Source organism: Phoxinus phoxinus, assembly GCF_949152265.1.
Source record: "Phoxinus phoxinus genome assembly, chromosome: 16".
NCBI classification, from domain to species: Eukaryota; Metazoa; Chordata; class Actinopteri; order Cypriniformes; family Leuciscidae; genus Phoxinus; species Phoxinus phoxinus.
In genome coordinates this window covers 7,108,830-7,136,418 of record NC_136891.1, presented here as the reverse complement: position 1 = coordinate 7,136,418, position 27,589 = coordinate 7,108,830, and positions in this window count along the sequence as shown.

Here is a 27,589-nt window from a genome sequence, read left to right as displayed (position 1 = left end):
TCAGAGATGGCGAGATGGCGCTTTTATTACTCAACATGTGAGTAAGGTATTTTATTGAACAGATTAATTGCCATGTGTAGCTCTCTAACAGAGTTCACAGTAAAGCATTACCTATTGTGAAAGGTCATTTCATTATGGTTGTTGTAACACTGTGCATGAATAACCGTGTATATTGATGGGTACAGCTACAGTAACTACTAGTCAGCTTTAGATCCTTTCCATCTAAACTGGCTCTATCTCTTAAGCCTAGTAGTGGATGTGTATGCAATGAATGCATTAGGATAACCCTAATCCACACAGTCACGCAGTCGTGCAGAGCCGAAGCACAACCAATGTTTTTTTTACCACTAGAGGGCCAAAAGTTACATAGCTTTAATTGTTCCACATTTGACAGGAGGTAAAAGCATTTTGTTTGCGTGTAAGTCAAATGAAGTTCTCTCACTAGTATTTTCTTGTATTCTAGAAAAACATAGCGGTATAGACCCATATAAACACAGCAACCATACTTAGGATAGTAGATGTTTTCTGTCCGTCTTTTGATGTAGATTGAGAGGCTTCACACTGAGCTGTTTGCTCCGTTTGCCAACGCTCAGTTCCTGCTGCAACAGTCCATCTGCTGTTTTCCAAACTTCTAGCAGTCCGGTTTTTCGTCTCCAGAGCCCTTCGATCGCAATTTACACTTTTCACCCTCATTACTATTGCATTTATTTATTTATCTATTTAATTTGTTAATTAGTCTAGAAATTTTAATGGGATATCCAAATAAGCATTGATTCAAGGTCCTCTTACGATTAAGTGGAAATGTGCCAGTTCTGGACAAACAATCTCTGCAGTAGCAATGCAGCAGTATTTTGCAGCATTTGTTTTACTAATGATACAGTTAGGAGACTTTAAACACAATAAAGTTACTTTTAAGGCTCTTTGAGCACTTTAGGTTCCACATAGAGCCTTTCAAATGTTCCTGAAGCTACACTTGTAGAACACACAAGCAATGGCATCATGTGAACAAATAATCTGCAAAAAATTATTCTGCACTAAACAGCAAATGTATTCTATGTGTATTAATTGGACATTGCTTTCATGGTTGTCATGGGGCTGGAAATAGCGGAGTAAAAAAAAAAAAGGTTGATATGAAAATATGCCTGGTTATGCCTGGTTAAATACTCTGGTTATTAAGTAAAAGATGTATTTCAACAACAAAAATCTGTATCCTATTTACAAACCACCTACAATCAGTTAAACCAGGAGTGTACGCCATAGTTCTATGTCCGAAATCAAATACTTCTCTAGTATGCAAAGAACAGTATACCAAAAGAGTATGTCTGAATATTCGAAAAACAGTAGGAGAAAAGTCCTCAGATGACCTACTACTTCCATGGAGATTCTGAATTGTGCCTTTGATGGATACTTTACTATTCTTTTTTAATGTGTCTCAAACTCACTTGAAAGTTAACAGTTTGAATCCGACTCAATCAGTGAATCGTTCATAGCCATTAATGAGTTCACAACGGATTCCCTCACTGAACTGATTCCCTGAATTTTATAATTATGTCCGTTTCAAAGTGGAACCTTACTGTTAGGTACAGCCTAGAACGGCTTGTTCAAATGAAAATGTGCAAGGATGCAATAAATTGATCAAAACAGTAAAGACATTTACAGTTACAAAAACTTTCAAATATATTCCGTTCTTGTAAACATTCTATTCATCAAAGAATGCTGAAAACATATTTCATGATTTCCACAAAAACGTGAAGCAGCACCACTGTTTTAAACATTAATAATGAGCAACAAATGATTTCTGAAGGATCATGTGACACTAAAGACTGGTGTAATGATGCTGAAAATTCAGATTTGCCATCACAGAAATAAATTACTATTAAAATAACTTAAAATTGAAAATAGTTATTTTTATTGTAATCTTTTTTTACTGTATTTTCAATCATATAAATGCAGCCCTGGTGAGAATAAGAGACTTCTTTCAAAAACATTACACAAATATTGCCAACCCCAAACTTTTAAGAAGGAAAGAAAGGAAAAAAAGAAACTTTCCTTAGCATTGTTTAGTACAGTGAGGCTCGGTTAAACGACTGGGAGACGCCATCAAAACAGCAGTGTCGAGTTTTTTAGTTTTGAAAGTAAACACAAGGGGAGACTCCATATTCCAGCTGCATGCTCTTAATAGAAGAATAACGCACACTCAGCAGGGTTCACTCAATAAACGTGTACAAAGAGAAACCATCCAGGATCTTAGTCAGCAGAAACGGTACAAGGTCCCGCTGTCAACATATTGACTTCAACAAACTTCTCCATTCTAGAAAAGACAATGTAGTAATTCATTTTATCGACACGCCCTGCAAACACGTCCACTTTTCTGATTAGCCAATCAAAATATAATTTCCTGTAATTCTCTCTCTAATGTTGTGCAAGCGATATGTAGTTAAGAAATCAATTAGCATGTGCTGCTCACACACTACACACAATGCTTTTATGTATAATTAATTAGGCATAATATCAATCAGCCACATTAGTATGTGCCATTCGTAGCAAAAACAATGAGGCGAACAAAATTTTACCCCACACAGTGCATTTATTAAAGACTTAACTGGGAAAAGCAATGGGGTGGAGTGACAGTGCTCTTGCGGGTGCGATGCAAATCTGTGCAGGAAGTAAAAGTGATGCTAACATGTTCCCGAAATAGGTGGGACAGCAGCGGGCCACCGAGGGACCCCGTCGAGTCTGCATCTGAATTGTGGAGAGGAACGAGTTATCAGTCCATATTTTGTTGCTCTTTGTGACAATAACAATGACAGCTTGCTCTCAGTTTGTGTGCTTGGATTAGCATGGATGATTTTGTTTTCTGGCTTTCTTTTTATTTTAGATTGAATCCATGCAGAATGGGAGCTGAAGCTAATAATTAAAATGACTCCTCATGGCCTACTGGGCTATGAAGACAGTAACCAGAAATCTATAAAACACATTTTAAAATAAATTGTTATTGCTCAAGGTCCTTAATGAAGGTATCGGTTATGTTTCATCGAAGTATCAACATCGTCTGAAATGTGGATAGTTAAGACATTATTGTGGCAAATGGGTAAATCATTGAATAGACATCATTTTAAAAGTGTCAGATTTCAATATATGTTTTTATATATATATATATCACCTGCCTGCAGTCCAAAGCAATCCATTTAGCATTTAAGTTTGTCAATCTGTCTGACTTATTCTGCTATATTCTGCTAAATGTTAAATTACTGGTCAACATGTAACACTCAGATCCAAAGAGGATGAAGATGATTATAAAATAACATGAGATTTATTACAAACTCAAAGCCAACATGCGATACAGTGCTATGCACAAGCAACAACCAACAATGAACAGCACAAAGGGAGGCACTTAAATACACAGTGATGATCAACTAAAAGATGAACAGCTGTGATGATTAGTGTCAGTGTCCATGGTGACTGATCAGTGGCTGGAAAACAAAGACAAAGAAACACTTGTGACAGATGAAAACAAACTAGAAGTCAATGAACTGAACTAAATAGAGCATAACGGTGACAGTAAACATGCAGATTGATGTTTGTTTGTTTTTTGTTGTTGTTGTTGTTTGCATTATTGTGATGTAACTGCATTTTTAATAAACTGTGTGAAGTTAAAAGACATTCTGATTCTTTCAGTTTATCCCGTTGTTGTTTTTCAATGCAGCCTTGTGCCGACTGTGGATTCACAAAAACATGAAGGTGATATTTCAAGCTTTAATTGGTAGGAAAATTCCTGATAATGGGTTATTATGTTCCTTATTATTCCTTATGAATTTATGTACAGGTAAGATTATATACATATAGGCCTATACATATTATACAGATTTATTGGCACCCTTGGAAAATATATACAAAGAATCCTGTGAAAATAATTGTTATTGATAATCCTTTTGATCACAAAGTGGCATCGCTGACTACTGGCCTGGCAGCATAATACACCGGTTTTAATCGCTTTCACATATCTGTGTGAATGGGGGATCATTTGACGATTTTGTCGCCTGTACTCTAAAAAACGCAAAGGAAAATTTTTTTCGTGTTAGTACATTTTTGTACTAAATACTTTCTTCATTCTTGTACTAGTGTTGTCGTCTGTACTCAAAAAGCGCAAAGGGAAAAACATTCAGTTTTAGTACATTTTTGTCATCTAAATGTACCCTAACTTTGCTCTCCAGTAATCAGCTTTTTCCTCTCATGCCCTCATTTTCCCTTGACTATTAATTTATTCTTACATTAATTGTGGCTGTCCATTGACATCAACTCTCCATCAACATGTGGAACACGAATGTAATCTCTTCCTTTTCCACTCGAGCACCTGAGAGTGAGATTGGTGGAGGAAGAGGGGGGGGGGGATGTTAGCATCAGCACACCTGTTAGTGTCTCATGTGGGAAACGAGCCTGAGGCAATTAGTCATAGTAATTAACATCACCTCAAACTAAAGCAGGCAAAAGCCAAGTTACATAAGAGGAGACTACAATTAGACCTGCTGTCAAAAGTCTACAATTAAAGCCGAATCCTTGTGCCACAAAGCTCCGGTTAACAACACTCCAATGTTTTGTTACTGAAGCTTTATGACATTATTATTATTTCAGAGACAAATCCTCAGAGTTTCTATTATTTCCCCCCTTATAGTCACACAGATAATTAGCGCTGTATTTGCAATTATAATTGTTTTTCTTGTTCATTGCCGTTTCATTTTGCCTTTTAACTTCTATGATGAGCTTAATATTACTGTCTTTATATCAGATAGATAGATAGATCAGATCATTTTCGTATGTGCTGTCCACAAATAGATTGTTTGGACAGCAACCATCTAAAAATCTAAGGGTGGTTTTGCAAGGGCGTTGACATGAGATTGCTAGGGCATCCTGGGTGGTTGCTAAAGTGTTGCTTTGTGGTTACTAGGGTGTTCTGGGTGTTTTTTAGAGCATCCAGGGTGGTTGCTATGGTGTTGCTATGTGGAGGTTTTTAATGATGAGGTTAAGTGCTCCCGGAAGAGATGAGTTTTCAGCTGTCCTTGAATATTGTCAGGGATTCTGCATTCTGGATGAAAGCGGGGAAATCATTCCCCCAGCAAGGAACAGTGAGCAAAAATGTTCAGGAGTGTGATATTGTGCCTCTCTGTGATGGTACCGCCAGCCGCCGCTTATTTACTGATCGTAGGCTTCTGGTAGGGATGTAGACTCTTGAAAGCGAGTGGAAGTAGGAGGGCGCTGAGCCTGTGGTAGATCTGTAAGCTAGCTTCAATGCCTTGAACTTGTTGCGAGCAGCAAGTGGTAGTGCAGAGAGATAAAGAGACGTGTGACGTGAGCCCTTTTGGGTTCATTGAATGTTTCTTCATTGATACCGAGATCACCTCCAGATAGCTTGAGATTCGTGCTGCTACTGTGGGATCATCTGGTTCAAATGAAAGGTAGAGTTGTGTGTCATCAGTATAGCAATGGTAGGAGAATTCATTGGCCTATAGGATGGGTTCCAGTGATAGTGTATATGGAGAAGAGGAGGGGTCCAAGAACTGAACCCTGAGGAACCCCAGTGGTCAGCTGATGTGCTTTGGATACATCCCCTCTCAATGCAACCCTGAAAGACCTACCTGTGAGAGAAGGATTCAAACCAGTCAAGTGGATTTCCTGTGATGCCCAGCGATAAGAGGGTGGACAGAACAATCTAATGATTCACAGCGCCAAAGGCAGCAGATAGATCCAGGAGAATGAGAACTGAAGATTTGGAATCAGCTTTCGCCATCCATAGGATTTCAGTAACCGACAGTAATGCAGTCTCGGTTGAATGGCCGTTCTTGGAACCAGATTGGTGAGCTGCTCACTGCGTTATGACACAACCCCTATTTACACGCCGTGCAGTTCACAGTCATCCAGACAGAGGTATTTAGAGCAACGCTGATTCCAGGAGGTCGCAGGTACAGAGCTGTTATAGCTGACATGTTCTCACAAGCGAAGGCAAATCCTTATATTGGTGGGAAAACAGCTCCTGTGGGCATTATAGAATGAGATAAGACAATGGAACTGCCAACAATGTTTAGAAAATAAAATGAGTAAAATAGCCGAAACTGACTCCTAAATGCCTCATAGATTTTTACCACTGGCTGAAATGGAAAAGACTTAAATTGCTGTTTTGTCAGTAAATAAATGGTTGCTAGAGTGTTGCTATGGGGTTGCTAGTTGTGGGTGGTAATTCTGTGAGAAGAAAGATGATAGCTGGTTGAAAACAGCTCGTTCAAGTGTTTTCGCTAAGAATGGTAGGAGAGAGTTGGTCTGTAAATTTATATTTGTTTAATGTGGGTTTTTTAAGCAGTGGGGTTACCCGAGCCTGCTTGAATGTGGAAGGGATGTGTTGATGATGTGAGTGAGTGCTGGTAAAAGTGTAGGAGAGATGGCTTGTAGACGGTGTTAGGGGATGGGATCTCGAGGGCAGGTGGATGACTGGAGAGGAGAAGTTTAGACACCAGAGAAGATTTCTGGCTGTGGATGTGGTTGGTCTGAGTTCCTGTGTATGTGGAGCTGAGAACTGACTGCTGATGGTTGTTGTTTTGTCAGTAAAGAAATTGTTGCTAGAGTGTTGCTACGAGGTTGCTAGGGTGTTCTGGGTGATTGCTAGAGTTTTGCTATATGGTTGCTAGGGGGGTCTGGGTGGTTGCTAGAGCATTCTGATGGTTGGGTGTTGTGTGTGGTTGCTAGAGTATTGCTATGTTGTTGCTTGTGTGTTTTGGGTGATTGCTAGATTGCTGTGAGTGGTTTCTAGAGTATTCTGGGTGGTTGCTAGGATGTTGCTATAATGTATTGAATGAGTTCCATCAATTTGAGTGTATGGGATTTTTTTTTTTTTTTTTTTTTTTACATTTTATTCTTTGTCAGGTAAAAATTATACGCTGAATCTTTTAGAAAAGCAGTGGCACATCTCTGCTAAAACACACACACACACACAATTGGAGTTATCATGCAAATGATCCTTGGCAATTTATTTGTCAAAATGTAATATTTAGCATTAGAGGCTTTTTTCGGATCCCCAAGACTATGACCAACAAAAATAATGATGCTGGCTTTAGCATACACTGCTAAACCTAACATTGATAGCCTGTGAAATAAATAAATAAAGTTGAACAGCTCTGAATAGCGTACATTTTGAATGCTTTTTGCTGCTGTTGCATTTGACAAATATGAGAGGGAAAGTAATCAATTGCAAATGAAATCATTCAAATATAAAGTCTTCAACTTGTCAGCCATTGATTCTCACTTTTCCTACTGGCAGTAAGATGCATTTGGTACAACTCATCCTTTAAATCCACCACAAAGAAAGTGCAATCCTAAAAGACTGGTACATAAATACTGTTTTACGAGGGATATTGAGCGCCACTTCCAGCAGCATGCTCAATAACTCTGTGGTGATAAAGCCTACATACAGCTAAACTGAATACTGCTCATCATGGATAAGCTACACACACACACACACACACACACACACACACACACACACACACACACACCGAGCTGGTAATGTCCTTTTCACACACAATCTTTCATAATCAGAAGCAAATGGCTCTAGCATTTCTTCAACATGCTAACGTGAACCTCTGTTTTCATGCAGTTAGCTGCTGTGAGCTGCTCCCTGCGCTTTGACACAACCCCTATTTACACGCCGTGCAGTTCACAGTCATCCAGACAGAGGTATTTAGAGCAACGCTGATTCCAGGAGGTCGCAGGTACAGAGCTGTCATGGCTGACACGTTCTCACAAGTGAAGGCAAATGCTTATATTGGTGGAAAAACAGCTCCTGTGGGCATTATAGAATGAGATAGATAAGGCAATGGAACTGTCAACAATGTTTAGAAATAAAATGAGTAAAATAGCCAAAACTGAATTCAAAATGCCTCTTTTTTTTTTTTACCACTGGCTGAAATGGAAAAGACTTAGATAAGACTGAATGCAACCTAAAGATTACAGTTACATAAACCTGAACACTTTAAACTGCATGAAGGCATACAGTACAAGCTGTTAAAATGGCAGGTTTCCCTCTAATGACTATTTGAAGTCTCCATATCTTGTATGAAAAAAGTTTTTATAATGCAAATGTATGAATGTAATTAAAGGAGCAGTACGCGATTTCTGAGAAACACTGTTGATATCTGAAATCAACCCAAGCAAACACACCCATCCCTTCATTGCTCCGCCCCCAAAACACGAACACGCAATGCAGGAGTGGATGTCTCTTTATCTTAAGTGAAGCAAAATAAAGCTTCGCGAAAAATAAAGCGAGGACGACGAAACAAGGAAGAACAAAAACTGAACATGTACACAAGAGTATAATAAGCAAGAGGTATATCAGCATACAACAGCATATCTTGGTTCTGTGAAACTGCAAAACCAATGTTACTCAAGTATGGAGCAGAAACACCGCAACCTCTGCGTCCATTTTCAGGCCTTCCCTCTTAGGTGTCTTCAATGCTGGAAAGCTTTTCTAATATTAACACGAGTCCTAAAGCTCTTACCATAACCCATTTTTTTCCCCAGTGATATTCCTCTGACCTTTTCTCTTTTGTAGTGTCTCTTAGTCATCTCTCTTTCTACAGTCTTTCTTCAAATCTCCCTCTCTCTCTCTCTCTCTCATCCCCCATCATGAGTGGACACGCCCCCTACTGCTGATTGATTGATTGATTGATTGATTGATTGATTGATTGATTGATTGATTGATTGATTGATTGATTGATTGATTGATTGATTGATTGATCAAGAAACATTTCTGTTCAGACCAACAAAATGTTCGTATTTTGATGGAAACCTTGATGTATTTTTTCAGGATTATTTGATGAATAGAAAGAACAGCATCTATTTGAAATAAACATTTTTTGCAACAATGTAAAATATGCTGGAAAACTATAGCCTGTCTTTATAAAATAAGTTTGAAATGTTTTAGGAGAAGGGACATTCTTATACTAGTAGCAAATTTTGAATGTGAAAATCTGCTGGGAGCGAATTTTGTTTAGAGCACACTAGCATAGATGGCTGCAAAGCTAACACACAAAACTTTATAGGGTCTTTAAAGCTCTCTCAAAGACATCACACCAAGAGAATCCAGCAATAGAAGCCTAGGCGTTAGCTATCTGGGAAAAGAGCCAGTTACTCTCTGGAGAGACGTTTCTCTGGCCGCAAGGCCACCACCCACAACATAAAGATTATGTCCATTACACACATATATTTTGAGGGGAGATACGTGACGAGTCATCCTTGGTTATTTAGACCTCTCAGGACTACTGATGGGAGTAATATCGGATGTTTGCCGAAACTGAATTGAGAACATAAACAACGCGGTTGGAAGGAGTTCTGTGTTCTCTATTGATCCACTGGGCTTTTGGGGGCTCTTGGAGCAACGGGTGGAGCGATAAACACAGCCATTAATTGGTTAATTGGTTTTTCTGACATCACTGTCTGTGACTGATGATTGGACAAAGACTGATGGGAATCTCTGTATGGGGGCACAAATAAAAGACAATCCATTTCTCAGATCTATCTGGACTCGAGCCCAGATTCATTAGAGGCACATGTGATAATTGCAGGGGGTCTTGATGAGAGATTATATCACTGTCACCAGATTATAGGGTGCTTATGTTATACTAATGGAGGTTTTTTTGTTTTGTTTAGTTCTTACCTACTATAGTAGCGAAGTACTGTATGCGATTATACTCAATTATACTCTATATACTCTTGTTTTCGTCTACTATAGTAGGGAGCTACGTATAACTAAGTATATTCAGATGCTGGCACAGCTTTGATGGAAAATGCAAATGAAGGAAACCTGACCTATTCAAAGGATAAAATGGAGTGATGCATTTGATATGACAGTGTGAACCCTGCAGGAGGCGACGTGACAGCAGGTTTGATATCACAATCCATCTTGACTGATGAGGTGAAATCAGGCTAATTAAATTCAGGCATAAATCAGCAGGTTGTTTGAGTGAAGCTGCCATGATATGAGCTGGCTGAAAGCCCAACACACAAGTTTCTCCAGCGTAAATCATGCAAGAGTTATGCTCTGCATGGATGAAACTGGGTTCTTGGCAATTTTTAGATGTCTTGCATGCTGCATTCACTGTCATGTCCTCTGACACGGGATTAAAGTGACCCATAGAACAGATGGTGGGAACTGCTGGCAGATGATAGATCTGGACAGCTCAGGATTGGAGCTGTTGTTGTCCAGCTGTTCTGGTCTTGTGTTTTGCACCAGAGATGCACTGAAGGTCTAATCAGCAGACACTGATTTCCTTCATATTAATTTCTTCTTTTCCTTCTCAGGATATGTCTGCTCATGGTGCTCAGAAGATGCTGAAAGTAAATGATGACTGCATTTTCATATTTAGTGAACTCTTTAAGGCTATCAAATCAACAACATAAGTGTAAAAGCATGAAAGAGAATTGATTCGGGTTGTTCATTCCTAATGTGCATGAAAGGGAAACAATCTTGCAAACTTTTATTATGCAGATTGTTAGAAGTAAATTTAGTAAAGAAGTAAAGTGTTATTTGTACAATTATGTACTGTGTGTTCTGCACTTTTATCTTTATTATGTGAATTTAATGTCTGAATGCCATTAGAATAGAAGCTTGTATTGCTGGGATGGCAGTTGTTATGCATGGAATGTGGAAATTTTTATGTATATACTGTACACATATCTGTTTGTCTTTAATAAAAAAAATGTGGGGAAAGCATATATTTAACTTCTATAACGAAGATGCATGATGCCATCACAGTGATGTTGTTGATGAATTCCAGATGCATTTTAATGTGAAACCTTAGACGCTTGAAAGAAAAGTGTCGGCTGTCATCATAATCTGATGCCAACAAGTATGAGGTTATTTTGTATGCTTATCAGGTTTGATAAAAAATATTTCTTTGGTTTTTTTCCCCTTCAGTTCTATATTCATATGTTTAAAATGAATGTATGTGTTTCTTTTTGTAACTCGAGTGCCAGAGCATCTGATTGTAGGAAGTATACAAAAAAAAAAAGAACATTATCTTGTCAAACACAGGGAAAACGTCTGCTTTACATTTCAAATCAGAGTGTGATTATTCCAGACAACTCGAATGCAGTGATATGTTTTTTAAGGAGCAAATTGCATATGCATATATTTCCATCTTGCTGTTGTTCAACATTTTCAGCTACTTAGTATTGGTAACTAATGGCAACATAATTTAATTAAATAAGAATAATATTTCCGCGTGTGTATAATTTCATATATTTAAAGGAAGGCTGCTTCTTAGTTTATTTTCTTATACATAAACAACCCTTTTGACTCCAAAACTATTGACCTCAACCCTGTAAAAGAATCATATTGCTAAGAGGTGATTGGTTTAGTGATTTAACATGGAGTGGTAACCAAAGATGGTAGGTTCATCTCTAAGGAAGGTAACTTATAAAAATACTCTTTAAGTATCTTTTAATACAAAAGTCCCAGATAGCATACATATCCGGGCCTCACCTGGACCAACTATGGCACATATGGCTCAGTTACTGTATGGCAGCGGCAAAGGTCATATGGCCAGTACCTGGCCCACACACATCAAGCTGGTTTTAGTGTGAGTTGTGAGTTGTGCTGTGTGTGGCCCATGTGACCTTTGCTGCTGCCAGAACTGGGCCATATGTGCCATAGTCGGCCCATATGCTATTGCCAGCCACACTCAGGTTAAGTCATCGTCGTCATTCCATGCGGTATGTGGGCCAGAAGAATGTGGGAGATGTGGGCCACAACTGGGCCAGATGTCATTTGCTATCCAGGGCATAAATAAACGGCTGCAGTAAAGCCTCCCCACCACCAGAGACAATGTTCACAACAGCACTCAACTCACCTGTTCACCAGTTCCTATTGGTATGTGTACAAGTTTTGTTATTTGATTTGACAGTAGGCTTTATGTGAAACGTAACACAAACAGGAAAACAGGTCGCATTGCATCCGCTTGTCGGAGAAAGTATTAACGGCAGTACGAACTGACGGCGATATCTATGGTAGGGATGGAGAAATGCATCGGACATCGGACTATGCAATGGACATCGGTTTTGCTCATTTTTGCTCTCTCCTTTAAAGGTATCTTGAGTAAAATGTCTCTATATTCAACGAAGCACATACAAAAGACCTGAACCGGAAGAGATGCAACCTGTTTTACAGAATACGGAAGTTTGTTGTGCAAAACCCCCATTCAGCAACTCTGAGTGTTTGTAGCCTGTGATTGTTTTCCTCATTCCATGAAGCTTTAGCATAAGTTCTGCCGGGAATACTCAATTGTTACGTCACGTATTACCTTCTCATCTATCCAATCATATTCTTATACTTGTGGTATAAAAGATTGGTACTTACACCTGTCTGAGTTCACAGATGCTGACGCTTCCATTCACCTCCATCCTCCCCACCACCTCCAAGACGGGTCTTTCCCTCCAATCCTCCCCAACAACACCAGGATGGTCTCTTCCCTCCATCCTCCCCAACAACACCAGGATGGTCTCTTCCCTCCATCCTCCCCAACAACACCAGGATGGTCTCTTCCCTCCATCCTCCCCAACACCACCAGGATGGTCTCTCTCCTCCATCCACCCACCACCACCAGGATGGTCCCTTCCCATACCTCGCGGCTGCGCCCCTGCCTTCGTCTTCAGGCAGGATATGCAGAGTCCGGACCCTCGGATTGCAAGCTACGGACGGGGTCTACGCCAAAGAACTTGATTGCTTTCTGGGCTATTAATAAATGTTTAATTGTCACAGTATTTATCCTCCCGAGTCTTTCTGGGACCACTGAGGTGAACTTGATTTCACCAAGTACCACATATTCCAGGATCAACATATTTGTTGATCCTGGAGCAACTTTCCAATCAAACAATCAGATTTGAGGGACAAGTTTACAGTTTATGTCAAGTTTAGGCTTAGAACCAGGGTGAGGTGCTACAACATCAGTGTTATTCACCTATCATTTCCCTCTGATTTTAGGGAAAAGTTATGGGTAGGGTTAGGTTTAGGGGTAGGGATAGGGATAGGGTAAGGACTAAATTTTGTGACAGGAATGTTATTCCAGGATCAACAAAATATGTTAATCCAGGAACATGTCTTACTTGGCAAAATCACAGTCACCCATTCCCTGAACCTTAATACCTTGTCTTGATCTACCTTTTCTAACTTTTGATTTGGATTTGATTGCTGGTTTGTGTTGACTCTCTGAATGATCTTTTGGTTTTGTCTGCTGGATTTTTATGAATTTCACATTCGATTTGCTACTTTCTCCGATCTGATAGCTGGCAGAATGATACAAAGGTTGTTGGGAATTGACAGTAGCCTTTCCCCTGAAGAAATTATAGGAATGGAAACAGTGCTCAAGTTGGTCCAGATGTATATTTACATGAATTGCAGACATTCCTTTATTTATTTCCTCCATGTATGATAGTTAAAAGCATTAGTCTAAAACATTTTAGAGGAGCTCTTCTATTCAGTTAAATATTATACTGTAAGAACCCAAGACAAGATAAAAATGAAACAAAGACGAAAAAAAGAATCAATTAACATCAGTTATGAATGCTAAATCAGACCTAGAGGACAATTAAGTTGAAGGGTAATTAACCCTCTCTCTGGATGGTCAAATCAATACGGGAATGATTCCTTGCACTAAAAGCTTACAGTGTAGGCTGGGTGATCATATTGACTTCTGAAGCAGCTGGCTGGTGTCATGGGTTTTTCAGCTCTAATTAACAGCGAAAACTCTATCGCTCTTCCTAAGAGAGTATGCAGCATCTTGTACCTTGTTTAAACTCAAACTAGATAATGGCATCCTTTTTTTTTTCTTAAAGGTGCCGCATGTTTGTAACAGTCTTATATCATATTGTGGATATCGTCATGTTGATTTCAAAGGTACTAATTTTTCAAGGTGTAACACTTTTAATAACGTAAAAACCATTAAAAGCCTAAGTAGTTACATTTATTTCCATGAAATGACAGTAGCCCAGGAATTTATGTCACGGTTATTTATTAAATACTGCTCCGATAATTATGAATATGTCTTAGATTAGCCTTTGCAATGTCAGTCGGCCTAAAAAGAGACGTCCGAAATCCCAAGGTGGTTGACAAAAGGCCTGAACTGAATTGACTGATCTCCACACATAAGAACTGTTCTGGCAGTGCAATCCTTCAATCTCCAATCTGCAGGTGATGCATTAATTAAAGCGAGGTTGTGTGAACAAATTCTGTTCATGCATGAATATAAACGTCTCTGCTGTCAGGTCAGCGATCTAAACCCATCAATGATATACTCTTGCTGGTTTGTTCAACTAATTGGTATTGAACAAGAGACATGTGACATCCTCAGCTCTTGCTGAATGGGTAGAATTATTATGGATCAATTATTGGTTGGTTGGTGGATGGAAGCCAACGAGTTCATGTTGCACAAACACTGCAGGTGGGATGTCAAGAGGGCAGCCTGTGTTTAACCTATTGCTCTATAGGGACAGAAGTTGAAGTTTGTTTACTGAACAAAAAGTTGCTTGGCACATAGGTTGTTAAAGCAAGCATACTTTCTTAAAGGGATAGTACACCCAAAAATGAAAATTCTGTTATCATTTACTCAACCTCATGTTGGTAACTGAGGCTGTCAGGGTTCCACAAAAGAAATCAACTCATGCAAGCTTGTAAATGTAAATGAATGATCTATATCTATTATATACCTGATACTATACCTTTAATGCATGTTCCTGGTCTTATTTGGGTATGATTCATTGGTGCAAGTTATTCCAAAGGAGAAAAACGAAATATTTTTTTCGAAATTTAATGCATAGGATATTCTAGAGGTCCTATAGGCCATTTTTTTTGTTCTCAGTCAGTATACCTGTAGGCTACATGCAGTATGTTTCAATCAGAAATGCGTTTGATTACGGAAGCAAAATGTGCTGTGAATGCTGTTGCAATCTGAATTTAAGACTAAATATTTTCACTGTGCCATTAGCAGCACTAAATGGAATTGAAAAAAAAAACATAATGTTAAATAACGTGCATTACTGTTTAAAAGTTTGGTGTTTTTAAAGGAATAGTTCACTTCAAAATGAAAATTTTGTCATCATTTACTCACCCTCAAGTTGTTTCAAACCTGTATGAATTTATTTCTTCTGCTGAACACAAAAGAAGATATTTTGAAGAATGCCTGAAACCAAACAGTTGATGGACCCCATTGACTTCCATAGTATGGGAATAATACTAGGAAGTTAATGGGGTCCATCAACTATTTGTTCAAAGGTTTTTTTATTGAATGACAACTTTGCAAAAACAATTACTATACAATGGAATACACATTATTTTTTATTTCTTTTTTGGAATAAACATATAAACAGACCCCACCCATTGGTCCATCAACTCTTTGGTTACCAAAATTCTTCAAAATATCTTCCTTTGTGTTCAGCAGAAGAAATAAATTCATACATGTTTGAAACAACTTGAGGGTGAGTAAATGATAACAGAATTTTAATTTTGAAGTGAACTAATCCTATTTTGGATAGAAGTATCTTATGCATATTAATGCATGCATTTATTACAGTAAAAACAGTATAATTGACAAATATTACAGTCTAAAATAACTGTTCTCTGTTTTTATATATCTTAAAATGTAATTTATTCTGAATATTCAAAAAAAGCTGAATTTTCAGCATCATTACTCCAGTCTTCAGAAATCATTCTAATATGCTGATTTGCTGCTCAAGAAACATATCTTATCATTTTCAGTGTTCAAACCAATAAAGTGCTGCTTAATATTTTAGTGGAAACTGATCCATTTTTTCAGGATTCTTTGATAAATAGAATGTTTAAAAAAAACGCATTTGTTTGAAATAGAATTCGTAATATAATAAAAGTCTTTATGCACTTTTGATTCATTTAATGGATCCTTACAGGATAAAAGTAGCTATTCATTTCTTTAATAAAATGGTTGCAAACACTCTGTTTGGTCAAAAGATAGTCCCACCCAGAGCTTACACCATTGCTAACACACATTACTATGGCGGGCCACTCAACAAAACAAAAAAAGGAAATAAATTCATGAATTATTTATATACTTATAGTTGTTGCTGCACAATAAGATGAGATAAAAAAAAATACCAGTAAAAAATGACATTCAGTATTTGAAACACTGTGGCCAGCCAAGCTAACAGAACTTTATAGTGAATGGCAGAGCCCTGTGACCCATGTAAAAAAAGACCATCTGTCTTCAGAATTTCTGATATGCATGATGGGAGCCATTTACATCCCCTTTTGGGCCTGTTTTCATTGTACACTTGTGATTTTCATTAGAGCCCTGATGCCCTGTAGAATGTAGCCGAGCTCACGATTGCAAATTATCACATTGCTGAGCTCTGTAGAGCACAACGGCCCGCTTCTCCACCAGATGTATGCCTCGGCAGACTCTGAGAGCAGTCAGCCAGAAAACTACCAGCAGGTGTCTGCCTGAACCACTGTGTTTGTGTATGAATGTGTTAGACAGACAGAGACCTGGGGAGAGTGAGAGAGAGAAAAAGCGAGTCCTGCGGGGAGCCTGCATTTCTCCATACTCCCTCGAGGCGTCTGTCATCAGGCTACTCATGGGATGTAACAGCTCATTGTTTACCTCTTTTGTTTTCATAACTCTCTCACCTGTTTTATGTAAAACCTGGGAACAGGCTTCATTGCACACCCCGAAAAAACCATTTAGAAACTTTAATGGAGTTCATCTGAGAAGCGCTACTACAGGCCATGGGCATCTTTGCATGAACGTTTCATCACAGCATCTGACAGCAGGCCTTTGTTTCCTGTTAATTGATTTACAGTCTGAGCCGAAATACACACTTATGTACGCTACCAGAATGCTATACGCATGCACAACCTGCCTCGATTCCCATTGGATTGTTCCCAAAGACAGGCAAGACTACAACAAAGATGACAATCCACATGCAATCTCACAGGTTTATTTCTGCGTGCGTGCGTGCGTGCGTGCGTGCGTGCGTGTGTGTGCGTGTGTGCGTGCGTCAAAATATTTCTGAAGGATGATGTGACACTGAAGATTGGAGTAATGATACTGAAAATTCAGCTTTGCCATCACAAGAATAAATTACATTTTAAAATATATTAAGTTATTTTATATTTTAATACTATTTCTCAATATTACTTTTTTACTGCAGGCTTGGTGAGCATAAGAGACTTAAGAGCATCTTTCAAAAACTTTATACAATTATATTGACCCCAAACTTTGATTTTAATATAATATAATATACAGTAATATAATATACAGTAATATAATATAATATAATTAATAATACATGCTTAAAATAGTTTTTACTTATCCCAAAAAATAATGAAAATATATTGATTTTACAATTATTGTTATTATTAAAATAGCATTTTAGTATTTTTACACTGTAATACATTTCTTCAAATGTTCATATTTTAATATAATAAAACTATTATTATTTTTTATTATTAAATAGAAATTTGCAATAGTAGCCTGAAGTTATACAGCGGTATATTTAAGCCGTGTGTGTGTGTGTGTGTGTGTGTGTGTGTGTGTGTGTGTGTGTGTGTGTGTGTGTGTGTGTGTGTGTGTGTGTGTGTGTGTGTGTGTGTGTGTGTGTGTGTGTGTGTGTGTGTGTGTGTGTGTGTGTGTGATGATGATGATGAGCTCACCTTCTGCCTACCAAGAAGGTATAATTTACCTGGAGAAATCTGTCAACACTCCCATCCATCTCAATGGCAGTTGCTCGGTTTGCGCACACAGCCCCGAAACACAAGAAGTCAGATTTATTAGAAGACACCATGGCTCTTTTTCCTTGCGCCCCATAGATTTAATCACCCCCAGGGCACGTTTCTCCTGTGGATCAACTTTATACTTCATATTTCTGTTTGAAATAAAAGCCTTTCTGGGGCATGCCATCACTAATCCCACTGTGTCTGACTCCTCTCCCTCCACATCATGTTACAGAAAATTACATTATTCTGCTCTTTTGAAATGCACCGGTGTAGCCTGTGGAGTTCGGCGTCATGCAGAACACAATTACTGTTTGAGGGTTCTTCAATCTTTTTGTTAATATAGATGCAATTGGTTTCTCAAGTGGCCAAATGGAAACCTGTTTTAAAATAAATCCTTAAGATATATTTCCAAAATCCCCTCACAAAGAATATGCATATAATACTATTTTCCCATGAGAAGTCTTCCAACCTTAGAAAAATAAGGAAGCACTGAATTTAATTTCTGTGAGCCTGTTTACACATGGAATTATCATCCATCTCGGTGATCCAATCGCAATCGGACAGCTGGGACAGATTGCTGTTTACATCTATAGTAACTTGCATCACAAATGTATCTCTTGTGACCACTTGTGATGAGGGCCTTTGATTTTATGACTCCATACATCATTTACTATGTGATGCATGTTGATATGATGTAAGCATTTAGCTACACTAAAATATACAATGTTGTCATATGCATTTTTGATTACTTTTCAATTTGGCTTGAATGATCAAGTTATTCCAAATGGTGTTTAGCCCTATAGTATCCTGTTTACAGAGTAGGGGAAAGTGGGGTGAGTTGTGCCAGTTTTTACTCAAAGTGACTTTAAAGTGAGGCCATGACAGTAATGCCTTCAACTTAAGGATGTACATATATTTCAGGATGTGGTGCATCCCTGAGAACAATAACTTTGGATCTGAAATAAATTGTTTCAGAAATATAGCTTTTGGGAAAAAAGTGGTCTCGTGGCACAACTTGCCCCTGGTGCGGGGTAAGTTGTGCCTTTGGGGGAATACGTTGGGGGTAAATTGTGCCAGTGATTTCTGAAGTAAAACAGAACATTTTAATGTTATGAACTGTAATGCTATATAAAAGCAAGACAAATTCAATACAAAATGACTAATTTAAGGTTTATTTAGATATTGTCACCCTATTAAACTGTTAGAATACCATAGCATGCGTTTTTCCATTATGGTAAATTTTGTATTGAACATAACTCTGGATCACAGTGTCACAGAGACAAGAGGGCGGGCTCATTTTACTCAGACGACCAATCAGTCTCTCAGGATCATTGTGAAGCTATCAAGCCACGCCCTAGCAACCATTTAGAGCACCATAGCAACACAATTTATGATATTTGTGAATCATTTCAGGCAAAAAGGCTGTGGCAATAGATGCCTTTTGACATAGAACACTGACTGTCAATTATGTAGCATATAAGAATAAAGTGACTAGGCTAATTTCTAAACATCCTGTGATTTAGGCCACTTAAAAACTTAATAAAACTTCTCTTTAATAACATAGTGCAAACTCAAAACTGAAATCAGTGTTAGCTAAATTAAACAAATGGTAGGTAGGCCTAAGTCAAACACTGATGATGAGGCATACCCATCTCCTCACTTCTCCAGATTATCCCCTGTGAGTATGGAGGTCTAGGTGGTCTGGATCTGGCACAACTTAACCCAGGCCCTTTGGCACAAATCACCCCAGACCCACAAGTTTGAAGAACTAGCATGATCCAGCAGTTAAGAGCTAACTTTATGCTAACTGTATATACTCATTGTATAGCATGCTAAAGCACTAAAACATATGTTAAATGTTTTCAAACGTGTCTATACTTGTTCAGACACTACAATCAAAAAACCTTAATTATAGAAATTTTACTTTGAAAGAAAAAAAAATGTTTTTTGAGCTAAAATGTGTTTACACTCATGCCATGTGTCTCTCTTCTTTGGAGGATGAGTAAAATTGATTGCTTTTCAAAATTATGTGGTCAAATGACCAATTTCTCCTATGGTTTTCCAGAAACAAGGGGTGGATCTACTTCCCCCCTGGCACAAATCACCCCACTCTCCCCTACATGATTTAGTGTTAGAGTGAGCCATCCGATTGAACCAGGCCCGGGTTTCCCGATAACGATGTATAAGCTCTTATAGCGCTCTCTTCGTGCAAGGTTACGAACGCTCGCGGCAATAAAGTGTACAATAAAGTACAATCAAAACCTTATATTATACTCACGTTGCAGTGTAATCTGTTAAATCTAGATAAAAAAAAGTGCAATCTGCCGGTTGTCCTGCAGGTGACCTCATAAATCTGTCTTCTTAAGATGCACTTGGGGATTTACGATTACTTACGAAGATTTTCAAGTGCTACTTAAGTTACGATGCTTTTGGGAAACAGGCCATAATATTAAGATCAGTCGTATGCTCGTTTTTACGAACTTCTTAGGCTTACGATGCTTTTGGGAAACGCCAAAGCCAGCCAAGTCTCAAAAAAAAAATCATCATCTTAAGCCTATGGAAGAAAGCATTGGCAGCAATTGTCTCTCCCAAAAGCATTGTAAGCCTAAGTAGATTGTAAACGCTATTGATTATTTAAAAAGAACCGACTCTAAACATTCATTCAGCAGACACTGTTATTTCTGATTAACAGCTGACAAAAAGCACAGGACATGATTGCTGAAATATTGAAAAGCTATTCCTGACTCAACAATAGAAACGCTAGCACTTTGCTACTGAGAAATATAGTCAAACATAGATTTGTAATGATTGCGTCACTTGAGTCGGTTGTCAATAACAGATCTAAATGGGGCCTTTGTGAACCCACATAAAAGTGGAGGGTGACGCCATTCTCTCGCAGCGCAGACGGATCAGTGCCTTCAGGACTTCCAGCTGTCCAAAACCCCAAACAAGACAATCAATTAAACAAGCACGCAGAGAACCCCAGCAGCATCATATTAAAAATAACCACACTTTTACCAGGCACAGCAGAGGAATACGTTTTACACACAAAGGTCTCATTAATCTCGATTTTGTTTGTATTGTAGTGTGAGGAGGCAATGACCTTTAATAAACACCAGCAGTGAAAGCGAAGTAATTAAACTGAGAATATGTGTGTTGATGTGCCCGCCTGGTGTGTGGGTTTATCAGGGTTGAAGTGAAATGATGTATGTAGTGAAACTCGTGGCTTTTCACACGTAGACTGAATCCTCTTTACGCGGAAGAAGTGGAGAAAGAGACACGCATAAAGACGAGAGCCATATCATGTGACGAGCTGCTGAATTAAAGCAGGAGAATTTGATAAATGTTTGATGGCCTCATTGTACTACAAATGAAACCCTGTGATAATAATATCTGTCATATAGAGGTCCTGTCCTCACCCCATTTATTATACATAACCCGCTTCAATCGTGTCAAGTCACAGGGTTGATTTAACAAGAAAATATGCAGCGATGTATTGGCATACTCTGCTTACTGTAAACGTTTACTTGTTTTTTTGTTTTTCTGCTGCATGACAATTTCAATTTGACAATATGGCTTCTTTATGTTGTAGAAAATGGCACTATCAACATGAGTTCATTGGTTACTAATACAATTAATGTGTCAGCATCTGACAAATAAAGGAATAAAAATGATTCTTTCAGAATTGTCTCTATTGTTGTTTGATAAAATCCCACTGTGATATTACTTCTAAATGCTGAAACATGGATTTAATGAGCTCATTCTGCAGGTTACATGGTTAGAACATTATTAAGTCGTTGAATAATTTTTTTCCCCAAACAATTTGTTAAAAAACACAGATTCATTCAGGAACCAAACAAGCTACCATTTTATTAAGTGAGTTTTTGAATCATTATTTCAGGCATTTAAAGGGGCTATGTGTAGTTTTTTTAGCGGCATCTAGCGGTGATGTTTCAGATTGCAACCAATACGTTTACAAGCGAGTGCTCGTGCGTGTGCTTTTTTTTGTTTGTTTATTATTATGTGGAGTTTGTGTTGGAGTCTGTTGTGCTGGGCCGGGTCTCCCGATAACGATGTATTTTAGCTCTTAAGGCGAGACACGGCAGGCAAAAACATCGTTTTTTTTTTCACTGGTCAATTTTGAGATTTTGGGCTATTTGTCTTCAATAACATGTCTTCTTTCAGACTTGTGGTGAAAAAAAGTCCAAAATACACATTTAGGTCTTTATTTTACTACACTTTGTCTATTTGCGTCAGTAGATTTCTCCGAAATTCAACAAAAGTTGGCGTTCTAAATCAACGCGCTGCTCCGCGATCTCTGTGTTCTTCCTTTAATCACGCACATGTCTGAAAAGCTCTCTCTCTTCTGTACAATGCTGTCGGGTCCAAATATGGTCATTTCCTTTTAATCAGCAACCAATCGTGAAAGTAAAATGGGCATTTAACCCTAAAAGCGAAATCTCATTGGCTGATGTCAATTTCTGACAACGTGATTCGTTCAGATGCATCACGTGACGCGCTCTGACATTTAGATGTGTGTTTTTGACTGTTTTTCTGCTCAGTTAAAGGCCATAAATGCTGTGTTTATAAGTTTTGATGTGATTTAGGTGGTTTGTATTGTTGTTGCTAATTATTTGATAAGATATTGTGTCAGTAAATAGTTGTTTCTACTAAAAAAAGTATGATTTTTTACATTACAAATCTTTAAATTCCTTTTCTCAAAATGGGTTTTTTGTCATCCTCCAGTAGAAACATCTCAGCCTATGTAGCAGCCATGTACACCACATTTTCCAGTTATACACTTAGCAGTCTTCTGAAGATATGTTCAGAGGGATTTGTTAATAAATCATTCCTGGCCTGATTTATGGGACATTTTAATCCCAAAAATATGGCGAAAATCGATTTTTTAAGGCTATGGACAGTATATTTTGATTTCCTAGGTAATGAAAGCATATATCCTGAAATCCCTCTGAACATCTTTTTTCATCTTGTGTGTAAACAAAATGAAAAAAGAATTTTGCACTTGGCTTTATCATATGTTCAGATCTATCTACCGAAAATATATGCAAAAGTGTGCATATTTAATGAGATAATACCTAATTTGCATAATTCAACATACAAATTTCAAAAACTTGTAATACATTTTTTTTATGAACTTGTGTAAGTAATCAACTGAGGAAGTTTCATGGTGATATCTATTATTTTTAAATTGTACCCTATTCACCTGTAGTGTCTCGCCTTAAGAGCGCTCTCTACGTACAAGGTTACGAACGCTCGCGGCAATTCCACGCGCGTTTCCCAAAAATGCACTTAACATGAACGCGCGAAAACGCGTTTTACGTGCTACTTAAGAGTCGCTGTCCATTTGTGAAGTGCTGAAATATAACCTTATATGGATTCCTATTCTGAACGTTTAACCTTATCGTCATCTCTTGTGGATTAGCTATCAAGACAAGTCTATATAAAGCACCTACAGGCGGAGGCACTGACAAAATGGCTAAAAAAAAAAAAAAAAAAAGATACCTTTTAAAAAGATTACATTAAAGAGTGCCCTTACTTAACAGGGAGGAAGATGAAGAGGTGGAGGAGGTGGAAGAGGAGGACGACGACTAAGATGGCATGGGACCACATGATGGCCAACCAAGAAATCGCCAATACGGCTGGTTTTCGTGCACGTCATTGACAGATTTTTTTGAATTTTATTTTGCCCAGTCTTTAAAGCATATTTTCCACATTAATTCTTTTATATATTTTTTTGTTAATTCATTTAATTTAGGTATGTATTTATATCTTTTTCTTCCCTTTTTAATTATTTGATTTATAAATTCATGTAAACAAAAAACTAGTAAAATAAAGTGTACAATAAAGTACAATCAAAACATTATTATATTACTTACGTTGCAGTGTGTTAAATCTAGATAAAAGTGTAATCTGCCGGTTGTCCTGCAGGTGTCCTCATAAATCTGTCTTCTTACGATGCACTTGGGGATTTACGATTACTCCAGAGCACTCGTAGTTCTACGAAGATTTTCAAGTGCTACTTAAGCTACGATGCTTTTGGGAAACAGACCATATATTAAGATCAGTCGTACGATCGTTTTTACGATCAATTTAGGCTTACGATGCTTTTGGGAAACGCAGCCCTGGTCGTTTCTTAGTATTAGCAGAATCCATGTCATAAAGTTGCAGTGTCGTCGCTGTTGAGTGCAAAGTCAGTAGACGAGGCGAGAGGCGAGAGGCTCGGGTTCACATAGAAATAGGAATACTTGCTTTCAGAGGTAATAGCAAAACCCGCCAAGTGGATCATTTTATTGTGAGATTACAACCCCTTCACACACAGGCAATAAAAAATGGATCCATTTCAGTAGAAAAACTCCACATAGCACCTTTAATAGAAGCAAACATTGGTTTTAGTGAAAAACTTTACTTTTTGTTGGTTTAGGGGTCCTTAACATGTACATCACACATACACAAATCCTCCAGAATAACAGTTTATTTCAGTCGAGTTTCTGTGGCTGTCATAAACCGTTCGATGGAGAAGGCCTGATTATGGTAGAGCTGCAAATTGAAGTCAGAAAGTGTGTCTCTGGATCTTCTTTCTGATAACGGGAAATAACGCAGAGATGTACTCAACGGAGATCTCACCGTTTAAAAAGATGTGATTGTGCAAGTGAGAAATGATTTTCCACCTGCTATTTTTGTGTCTTTTCTCACCTGTGTTGAAGTCTACGGGCAGACAGATGACAGGCAATCAGATGTTGTTTATGCTGAAAACACCAAACTTCCACTGGCTATATATTTCCAGTTCCAATTTAAAGCATCTCTTCAGAATAAAGCCTTTGTTTTTTGGGTCAGTTTGTTTTCAGATTTGTCATTTGCTTGACAGAGCAATACACCCAGCCAATAATACTAAGATCCAAGTAAACATAAAACTCTATTCTTCCCTTGTGGACATAAACATTAATGATGTTGTGGATTACAGTATTGCTTTCTGAGGCTATGACAAACTGAGCTCATGGCACAAGAGGGGCGTTACGCTGCCGTAATGATAGCTATCTATAAAAGACTTGTTCTTCACAGCAGGTTGAAGGCAGATGTGAGGAGTCTCTGGTGTCAGTGGAAGCACCGTCGACTGGAGTTCACCTGTCACTCCGCTCACACCTCTGTTCTTTTATTGCCGTTACAGTGTCAGGCTGATAAGTGGAAATAATGGAGCTTTCTCCTCCCACCAAAGCAATTATAGCAAGCAGAGAGCTACTGTGCATGTCACAGCTGTCTAACACACACTTTATTTTACATTCAGACAGCCAAAGTCATCAAAAAAGTTTCGATTTCTTTAGCACTTGTGCTTAAATACAGTCTGTACTGTACAGTGGCCCCAAAAAGTATTTGGACACTTAAACATGTATGACTTTTTGAATATGTTTCTAAAAGAACTGGTACTTAGCTTTTTGGAGTTATTTTTGCAGGTTTTGAAGGTGCGAAACAGTGATTTTACACTTACAAGGGTTTTCACAGAAGGGTTCACAGAAGGGTTCTCCAAATAATTGTCTTAAAGTCCCTGTAAAGTCAACATTAAGTATGTGTTCTGAGTTTGTCCAACCACAGAAAAATTGTGTTGTTAGCCACCCAGCCATAGTTCATTATCTCTTTAGATATTTTGGGGTTGAAATTTATATTATATTGAGTACTTTTGTTGAGTTAAGGTTAAGTACATTCCTTTTGGAATAAGTTTTAGGTAGGTTTTGCTGTTATTTGTAGCTTATGTAGTGTTGTTGTTAGTCTTTCCCTGTGGGTCAAAATTGGTCTGATCAGCCATATAAGTCCTCGTTGTTTCTTTTGTAGGAGGTCAGTTGTATTTTTTTTGTTTTGAGTTTTTTATGTTCAGAGCTTCAGTTGCCGTCTGTGTATTTGACCTTTTTTTTGGGCCCAAAACTTTATCTTTATTTTGTTATCATGATTGTTGGGAAATAAAAAGCCTTACTTTTGAACTTCCCTTGTGACTCCTCTTGCTTAACTGCTTGGTCCCTGACAAATAGTAAATGAAAAAAATAAATTGCCATTTTGAAAAATAGTTTAAAAACAAACCTGCGACTAGATTTGAAATTCATACATTTTATTAAGCTAACTGGATTTAGTTGAATTTAAATTTTGAACTTTTTACTTTCGAATTAAAAACAGAAATAAATGCTGATGTTTAAAAATAATTATAATAATTTAAATTTAAATGCAAATAAAAATAATTAGCATAGTAAAAATAGTTACAATAATACAATAAAAATACATGCAATAGGTTTGATATCTTGTAATGCAAGTGTGGCTAAAATGTTTAAATATATTCAGGCATTACTGTTGCATCACTAAGAACATAAAATCCAAAGTAGAAATAGAAAATAGAAATTGTAGTAAGTCCTACAATGTTGCCAGAGCACAGTAAAAAAAAAAAAAAAAAAAAAAAAAAAAAACCTTGCCAGTGCAGTAATATACCACCACAGCTTGAGCGGCCGGCCCTGACCTGCTCTCTCAGCGTAATATAAAGACCTGCAGTTTCACCTGCGTAAGGACTGATCAGAAAATAAGACTCGCATCCATCACAGGAAGTACAGCCTTCACCATTGGACCATCTAATTCTACTGACAGGCATGACTGCACACACACACACACACACACACACACACACACCAGCATTGTGGTAAGTCGGAAGTGAGGTGATTTGTCTGTGAAAACAAACCAGGGCCGGGCATGAGGCATATTACCACTCAGGGCTGAGAATGATTGCAGGTGATGATAAGGTCATTGTAAGTCAGATCGATTTGAGAGTGTGAAGGTAAACACTTCCAAGCTTTCTTGCTTCATAAAGCACAAACATTGAGTCATTGTATACACTGCTCAGGTCAGTGATGATGTCTTCATGAACAGGCCAGCTTGTTTAATTGAGCTCTGACCGCTGCGGTAAATACAGAGTGAAGTGGAGTCTTCGGTTCAGTAAGCATGTTCTCACAGATAGCTCATGGATCGGTGGGGGGATGGACTCTGGATTAAAGATGAGAGACATGGATATACCACGGTGTTTTGGTTTGAACATAATCTGCTGTAAGAAAACAAACAACAACAACAAACACCCAAAGATGGCCTTAGCTGGTTTAAGCTGGTCAAATTCATCACCCAGTTGGGACAAAACTTTTTTTTTTTTTTTTTTTTATTATCATTATTATTATTTTCCATTATTAAATTTAATTTAATTTTATGTATTTTATTTTATATTATTTTACTATCAAAAAAGTACAAACTTTTTATATAAATTGATACCACTGAGTACATTTATAAAAACATTTATTTAAATCCTTTTTTAAATTGAAAAAAATAATACATTTAAATTAAAATAGTTAATTAATCCTTAATGCATTGTATTGCAAATAATGCGACTGTACTTCAAAAAGTCTCTGTTCCTCTCACAAGGAAATATTCACATTTTAGTTGACTTAATTGTTTGTGCCCTGCCATGTTTCATTAATCTTTATTTTCTCTATATTCTTGATTCATTAATCTTGACATTTGGTATGGGTATTAAGTACTGATGCCATTGAATATTCAGTTTACATTCATTTACATTAATGTAAAAGCCATTGCCACCTGACCTTGATACAAGTTAAAGAAGAAGAAAAAAAACATGACCTTTATGCCTTGAAAAGTCTGGTTCAGATTTCTATTTTTCAATTGAGATTGGTTTCTAATATGATTTCTTTTTTTACCCAGGGAAGGTGATGGATGCAACTTTTTATACCATCAGATTCAGCTATACTA